Source organism: Haliaeetus leucocephalus, unplaced genomic scaffold, assembly GCF_000737465.1.
Source record: "Haliaeetus leucocephalus isolate CR32 unplaced genomic scaffold, Haliaeetus_leucocephalus-4.0 Scaffold506, whole genome shotgun sequence".
Classification (NCBI taxonomy): Eukaryota; Metazoa; Chordata; class Aves; order Accipitriformes; family Accipitridae; genus Haliaeetus; species Haliaeetus leucocephalus.
This window is the reverse complement of record NW_010972942.1, coordinates 2,823,768-2,832,424: the sequence shown is the minus strand read 5'-3', so window position 1 is coordinate 2,832,424 and position 8,657 is coordinate 2,823,768.

The window sequence follows — 8,657 nt, the reverse complement described above, 5'->3', positions numbered from 1 at the left end:
GCGGGGGTTACATAGAGCCCCGGCTACACGCCCAGTGCCGTGTGCGCGGGCAGGGAGGGAAGGATGGACCTTGGCAGTGCGCGTGGAAAGAGCCGCTCATCCGCGGGGAGGAAATCCTTAAAAAAAAAAAAAAAAAAAAAAAAAAAAAAAGAAAAACCCCCCCCCCGTTTTGGGGTCGCTCTTTTGGAGGAGAGGGACTTGGTTTCTGCGCTGCTCCGCAGTGCCCTGTCGTGGGTCGTGGGAGGCGGGACTGCCAAGAAGGCTCCGTCCCAGGTCCGGGGTTACCTGAGGCTGCTGGCATCAGGTCGGAAGCGCAAGGTGGATAGTTTTCCGAAGAACTCTCTCCCCCCCCCGCCCCCAGCTCATCTTGAGAAATCCGAGAGGATAAAGAAAGGGCGGTGAATGGCTCAGGAAGGTGGTTTAGGGTAGAAGAAGCTCAAGCTCTAAAAGGCAGAGCTGTAGCTGGATGTGGTTTTCTAGGTAAATTCAGAATGTGAACATTGATGCTTTGGTGCAGGTGAAAAGGCTTGGAATAAAATAGAGTATGAAATGTCTTCGTAGCATCCCCTTCACAGCTCCCACCCAACATTCTGAGTTTTGAGTTCCACACCTTTTGCTGCTCTGCATGAGAACAGAGAGCTGATTCCATAACCCCTCTCCCCTCTCATAAGGGTGCTTATCTAAGGGGGGATGGATACTGGGGTGTGAATATCAAGGAGCAAATATATGGAGCTGGCTAAGGTGTAGACTGCTCAGGGTGGTTTCCTCCTGTTCTCTCGCACTGCAGTCGTGCCGCTTCATTCATGTACAAGGAGGTGCTTAGCCCTCTGTACTTGTCTGTGGACTACACTCAGCTTTGGTTTGGGTATACATTTCTCATGAGTTTTTCTTTGGAAAAAAAAATTAATCAATCCTTCTTCAGGAGATTCCTGGCAGGATTCAAGAGTGAGGGTGTTTTCCACCCCTTCAGCTTTGAACCGGTTGACTTTAGTAATAATTCCGCATCACTACCGTACTGTTTGGGCAAGGGACAGTGATCGATATCGACACAGCTCCACACAAAGAGCAAGCACCTGTCCTTGCTTGTTCCCTTAATGTGTGCCGGGCTGGATGTGATGGATGGCTCAGATCTTGAATTTGGACAAGGATTTTGCCTCACTAATAGCTACATGATCTAGTTCTTAGATGTGTCCTAAGTTGGCACTCTTTTTCTCATTTTTTGTCTTCTTTTCCCTCTTCTGCCAAATACTGTCTGAAAACATCCCTCTGTGCACATTTGAATTTGCTGGTGTGTGCAGGTCAGAGAATGCCACAGGACTCCTCTTTTTAGCGGGGAATAGTACCTGGTGTAATGCAAGCCAATCTGTGACTAGCTGTTTCTAGGGTCTGGTACATAGAGACTGGCACTTTCAAAACTCAAAGGTTTTGAAAGAGCTGCACTGTAAAGGTCCAGACATGCAAAACTGTATCCACAAGATCTACTTTCCTTCTAGGCAAGTAGGTCTTCCAATTTGTTATGATAGTACATGCATGCTCACAAAATGAGGTATTTTATGCAGATGCTAGTAAATTGTCAGGGTGTAAAGTATAAAGGAAGATTTCTTCAGCTGCTTTGGTTATGCTAGTTTTCTGGCTGAAGACTGATAATTGCTTCAACTTACATTTTTAAAAAATTGTGTGATTGATGGAAAAAGTCAGCATAGTAGCTTTATGCATTAATGGAAACATGACTGAAAGGTGATGCTGGAGTGTTAATAGTAGTCTTGCTCTTTTCTTCGGTAGTGGCAGGGTCTTGACTGCTGTTTTTTAAGAAGATGGAGAGTCTGTCTTTTGAATGTATGTGGAACTTTTTCTCTAGTCAAAGTGACAAACAGATGGTGTGATTTGTACTTTGGCCCTAATTATGTGTTTAGATCCCAATCACTCCCTGTTATGTGACCTAACCCTGGACTGTGACATACACTTATGATATAGATGTTATTTGATGGATTTGTGTGTGGAGGGTGCTTAAATATTCAAGCTTTGACCGTAACTTTTATGTGCTTTTTAAAATATTTTTAATCATTATATGCACTTTGTTTTCCAAGTACTTCTTTTAGTGATTTAGCAATGATTTTTTTTTTCTGAAAAGACTGCCTGCAGAAAGATCGAATGTAACTCTTCAGAAGACCATGTTCAGCAGATGTTAATTGCCTATTTTTTTAAAGAAAAGAACAGACACCAACCAGTTGAAATACTAAAAGAAAGAATTTAAGAGTGATTATATGAGTACCATCTTAACAGCCCATTTTAATCAAGAACTCACGAAAGGAGTCTTGAAGGTATAAAAGTTTATCCCACCTGAGACTTACCTACTCTAAATGACTGATACTGGCTTGCCCATTTTACGACATGCAGTTGGTGCTGAGCTGTAAATAGAGAGCTCTCCCTCTGGAGTTGAATTAAGCTGCAGCTTGACTGTGGCTGTGGGTGAAACCTTCGGGGAGACAATAAAACTGAAGTATTTCTGTAGAATTTCCCAGGCATTGAGTGTCACACTTCTCTTTAATACCGTGACAATTTATAGGGCGGTCTGTTTTAGTAAGAGATACATTAGATATATTAGCTTTTCTATGTAAATAATTTGACTAAGTAAACTTACAAATAAGTGACTTCTGGAAAGATGTAGTCTAATGCAGGGCATTAGTGCAAAGGTGTGCCATTTTCTCTTTCACACTGCTTTCAAAAATAACTTTTAAAACTGTAAAAGAAGGTACTGCAAATTGCATAGCTAACAACTGAAAGGCACCAGTGATTTTATCTGTTCATGGATGAACATATTCTATGATTCTGTTCAGTACATTTTCCGGGGATAGTTTCTCTAAAAAGTTTAAATTTAAAGATGCAATTGTCTCTTGACCTGGTCAGATTTATTCTTACAAAAACAGCTATTTTGGAATTACACATTAACCTCCACCAGAATACCAGTATTCCTGGGTAGCTATGTGATTGCAGAGCACATGATTTCTTGTGAAGAGTCAATCCTCAAAAGTCTAATTACTTCTGGGAATGTTGCTGTCTTTGTGCAGCTGTTGCTTGTCAGCTTGAAAAGATCTTTTGCTCGTGACTTTAGATTTGACTTTAGGCTGCTTGCAAACTTATAGTACCATTAGTGAATGATTGTATTTTTGGATAAAATTAGTTGAAAAGTTATATTTTTTTTATTTTATTTTGGAGTAAAACATACGTGCTGCAGTCATCACAAACTGGTGGAACTCAGGAAAGCATGGCCACTATTATTGATGTTCTTATTTTTAAGAATAAATGTGTCTGGTACTTAAATTATTCTCATCTAACTCTGGGGGACGGGGGAGAGGAAGAGACATATTCCTTCCTACCCCACCCTCCAAAAAAACCCCAAAACCACAAGGCGGTCTCTGCTTAACTGGGATTCGGAGTTGAGTTTATTATGCACCCAGAACTCCCGTTGGTACTCGGGTCTGGGAAGTTCTAATCTTCTGTCACATTTAAGCAAGACCAAAGGACCTAATTTTGTCATTGCACCCGAACACCCATTTTGCTGAATTATTGTTGCTATTTTTCTGCACAAATCATTTGTCCTGTCATTGGGGTGGGTGCTGAAAAAGACGTGAACTGACTGTTACACTGTTTTTTAATGCAGAATTATATCTTACATTCACTCAAATGTAATGCATATATCTCTTTTTTAGGTGAGAATTCAAGGTAATTTTCCCAATGGAGGTTAGGAAATAAAAAAAAATTTTCTGGAAAACTATTACGATAACAATTGTGGAAGTGTGGGAAGCTCACAGGAAGTTTTTGTTATCAAGCTCTGGAAAAGCTTATTTCTTCAACAGAATAAGGTAATTATTTTACCTTCCTGTCTCTTAGTACAGGAAGGTGCCAATAAAGATTTTATCAAGACCAACATGCCACATAAAGGGATTTTGATAAACCACCACTGGGAAGGGGGAGGTTCCTAAGAGCAGCACTACCACCGTTGGGGAGATGGTGTGGCGTAAGGCAGCAGTAGTGGGAATCAGGCTCCTCGCTCCTGGCTGCCAGGGGCACTGCCCATGTCCCCAGCTGTGAATCCATCCCCGAGCCCTGTGTGTAAGTCAGGCTTTGCCCGTGCTGGTCCGGCAGCATGAGGAGGCTTGTAGCCCTCTGGGCTTCCAGCCTGCGGGTCAGCACGCTCAACCCGAGGAGCAAGAAACAGCCCTTGCCACCACCTTCTGGGGTCTCACTGCTCCTCCTTGGGGTTAGAGCTCTCCTACTTGCTGTTGAATTATTGTAATTGAGGTTTGACTGCAGGTAGGAAGAGGGGTGCTAGGTCAGTTCACCGAGGAGAAGGCTCGGCTTCGGAAATGCACTCCCAAACAGCTATCTTTAAATGAAGCAGAGCAGCCTCGACACTTTCTCCAAGAGCTCCGATCCCCGCTCACCCAGTGGTGGGACAGGCTGCAAGCAAGGGCGGCAATCGCTGGGCACTGAGCGCAGACGCAGCCCTCCTCCTCCTCCTCCTCCTCCTCCCGGCCATGCTGCCCTGCTGGCAAGGCGTTCGGCAGGCACCTGGGCAGCATCCCTCGGGCACGAAAGCCATTCCTGGTCTCCCTTTGTTGGTGCCCAGGGTGTGCCTGCAATCCAGCCCTTACTGTGCCCGTGGGTCACATCGGCCACTTACGTCAACTCGGTGGCAGTGAGAGGCTTTAGTGGGGTTGTTCTCTTCACCGAGTGGAAGTTTGCAAGCCAGTTGTTGTCTGTTTCGGTGCCTCGGATGAGGGTCTCGAATGTGGGAGAAATTCATATTTCAGCCAGGACAAATTATGAAAATCCTGCTTCCGCTTTAGTGAGCCACAGAAGAAAGAAGGGTGTGTGTGGGGGGGTGTCCTGCCAATGCATTTTCTCTTGCTTTTCCTACTTCAAAAAGTGCAGTTTCAGGGAGGGGGGGAGGTTTGGTAGCAGCAGTGGTCTTTGCAGATATTCACCCATATTGAAATAATGAAAATTTCATTGCATTTCAGGGTCTTTGAGGTTCATTTGGTTTTAGTGTTGTGCTTTTAAGAGTGTTTTTCCAAAATTATAACCAATTATATTTTATGATTTGTGTGAACTTACATGTCTTTCAGTGGTGGCTCTTTTTTACAATATTACATATACAAGTACAAAAAGGCATTTATTGAACTTTTCTTTTTAATTTTCTCCTCTCTTCTCCTCTCCTTCATTGCCTGTTATTTATCTTGAGAAAACGTGGTTGGTGAGTAATACCCATGGCAAACTGTCCCTGCAATGTTACTCCATTTCTTTCTTTTCCTTCTTTTTTTTTCTTTTTTCTTTTTTTCCTTTTTTTCTTTTTTTTTTTTTTCTTTTTTTTTAAGAGAACTGGGAGTCTTCCCCCTGGTTTTAAAAGCAGGCATAGAGTCACCCTGGATAGTGGCAGCAACTTCAGTGGAGCCACTGTGCCAGGGAGTAAAATTAAATATCTGCAATTTTGTAAAACCAGAGTCTACCCAAGGAATAAGTTTCAGGTCTTAAATCTTGGAAATATATTGCAAGGTGCTAACAGTTATTTTCTCTTTGCTTTGGATGTATATTAATAAATGTGTGTGTCCCACTACAACCATTCTGAGGAAGGGTTTAGGTGTGTTACTAAATTCATTGAAAGACTTCTTTTTTCATCTGAAAGATTTTTTTTTTTTTTTGTAAAATCCCTTCTCTGAATAAATGCTTATTTTAGGAGAGGATTTTCTGCATCTTTCGTACATAAAAAAAAGCTGATTCATTTCTCCAAGTGTGAAAACAAACTTCAATGTGATGACTTCTGTGAACTTCAGGGCTTTTTTCTTTTGCTAACCATGCCTTCTCAGTCTTGACAACTTTTACTTGACTTGTTTGGTCCAGCAACGTGTTTAAATCCATGCACATAAAAAAATTCTTATGAAATGCACTCTTTACTACCAAGGACCTGCATTTATTGCATAGTAGTAAACTATCTTGAAGAGGAAGTCTGTTGTTAAAATTGATTTTTTTAAAAAATCAATTAATACAAAGAAATTGTTTAAAATGGAGATCACTTACTGTAAATGTGGGCCTAATCCTGCAAGCATGTGCCTGCTTAGCCCTGATTTCAGCATGCCTAACTTACATGATTATTTTTAAGCAAAAGATTAGTTTGCAGTTTGAAACTCAGCTGAAAATAGAGCATCTCCACTTTGAAGCTCTGACTGATTTCTGACATTTGTTTTGCTGCTGTCTGGAGTTACTCTAAAATAATTCCAAACACATTTCTATCTTTGAAGACCCTCATTACAAATGTGCTTTTCTCCCTTGTTTGCAGTGTGTGTGAGATACTCACGTGGTTAGAGCCGGAGGGGGCAGTTAAGAAGGAAGAAAAATTACAATTAAAATATGGTGTGCTACTGCAACTTACCTGATAAACACTGCTTGGCAAATAAAAACAGTTGGTGCATGCTGAGGCTTGAATTTCTTTTTTTTTCAGAGAAAGTACCATTAAATATTACATGAAGACTTATCAAATGTATTTCATAAGAACAGTGTGCAGGTACTGTGGGGTTTGTTTTATTGTAAGCATTTTAAAGGGCTGACTTTGAAGCAGCGAATGGACACGTGTGTTCTTGTTCTGTGGTGTTTGAGCCTTTCAGTGTCTTTGACTTATGTTCTTTCCTTTAGCAGAGGTAATAACACTGGCTTCTCAAAGATGGTAAGTGACCTGAAATGAAAATGTGTAAAGAGCTATAAATTGTTCTAACCTACAAAAAATGATCAAATAATGATGCAAACTCTAAAACTAAAAGGAAGAAATGAGTGAAGGGTCAGTGGTGGCTTTTTTATTGTTTTAAATGACATTCAGAAATTGTTCTCAAAATATTCAAGTCACATTTTTCAAAATGATGGTGAAGGACCAAAGCTAAACATGGTTGCCCAGGCTCTCTTTGCCTCGCACCACAATTACTACTGTCTAATTAATCAGTCTTTAATAAGCTGTTGTGATTTCAGAAACATATGCTAGAATGCCCAACTTTGCATTGAAGATTTGAGTCTCTTTCAAGGTAGATTCCTATTAAAAATGCATTTAATTTTGAAGGAACCACAGCAATAGCAGATGCAGCTAAGGAAGGTTAGTAAATCAATAGTAAAGTTTTCCTGACTTCAGCAGTTTTTAGCCCCTTCCTCTCTAGAAGTATTGAAGAAATATACTGTACATCTCTTACTTCTTATCCCTGGCTTATTTGTTTGATTTCTGGGCCATACAGTTTTGGAATGAAAAATAACTTGCTAGTAAAATTCACAGGCCATTTCACAGGCAGAGTTCTGTTTTGGCACCTGTTCTATTTGATGTGTTTTTACATGGGTACTGAGAAGCTGTGGCATTTTCAGCGTGTGTCACACCCAATGTTGTCTGTTATCTTGTCTGACCCAGATGATACAGTGAAGTGCCTTTTTTCTGTGTATGGTTAAGATTAGGGCACGGCTGCGAGCAAGGCAGCTAAAGATGTGTCTAGGTAAGACTGTGTGACTGGGGCATTTAAGGAGATGAATGGGGGTCGCATTAGGGGGACATGGGCCTCTTTGGGAGTGCTAGTCCATTACTAGCAACCTGGGCCCCTAAATTAGGAGTGGTTTTATAAGGTGGTAGAACAGCCACATCTTCTTCCATGGAGGCAGAGTCTTGCAGACATCATGACATCATATACGGTGTCCTCATTTGCTTCTGAGGAACACCCTAGAAAGAGATCCCCGTGCCACAGTGTTCTCACACTTCTGTTATGATCCCTTAAGGCGTTTCTGGTACTACTGGTACACCCCTACTTGGGGTACTCCTGGGCAAAATACCAGTCTCAAATCCGTGTGGCATCCTTCTTGGACTTATCCTGCCCCAACTCAAGATTCCTTGTCCCCTTCTCTGCTTATAACGGTCTTATTTGAATGCAAACATTACCCAGTGGTGCATATAACACAGCTTGTGAACCTGGGTGAAAAGTCTTCCCCAGGTGCTTATTGGTGTATATACTAGTGGGTCAAAACTTCAAGCATTTGCTTCTGTGGGTTTGGAGTGAGGCATTCAGGAGCTGTATGGACAGCTTCCTCTAGCTGCAGATCCTGGGGCACAAACTAAAACTGCTGTGCCCTCCATTTCCCTGGCATGTAAACCTCTCTTCTTCAGTGGGAACAGCCTCTAGTCTATAATCAGAGCCCACTGTTACTCTTAGTTTGGTAAGCAGAAGACATGGGAACTACCTGGGTTTGCGTGTTTCTAGGAAAAGAGGTTCTAGGGAAGTGAGTCTCTAGGAGACAAGACACAAAGGAAGTACCAAATGTTCTAATTCTGGTAAAAGAAAAAAAAAATCTTTTCTGTTGTATAAACCGCGACACCTTGGCTCTTAGCACTCGGAGATGGTAAACAGAGAATGTACACATAGAAGGTAGGACTCGAGGTCTCATTGTGGCATGGAGAACTCCACTGGCCCCACAGCAGCCAGTGACCATGAACCCCTTGGCAGCAGTGGCCTCTCCTGCTGCCTCACCATGGCTGAGTAAAATAGCAGAAACAAACCTGCACTATGTGAGCAGGTTGCAAAATTGTTAAAAAGCCAGTCTGTCTCACCAGCAGTATTTTAGCTGATACAGCAGTGCGT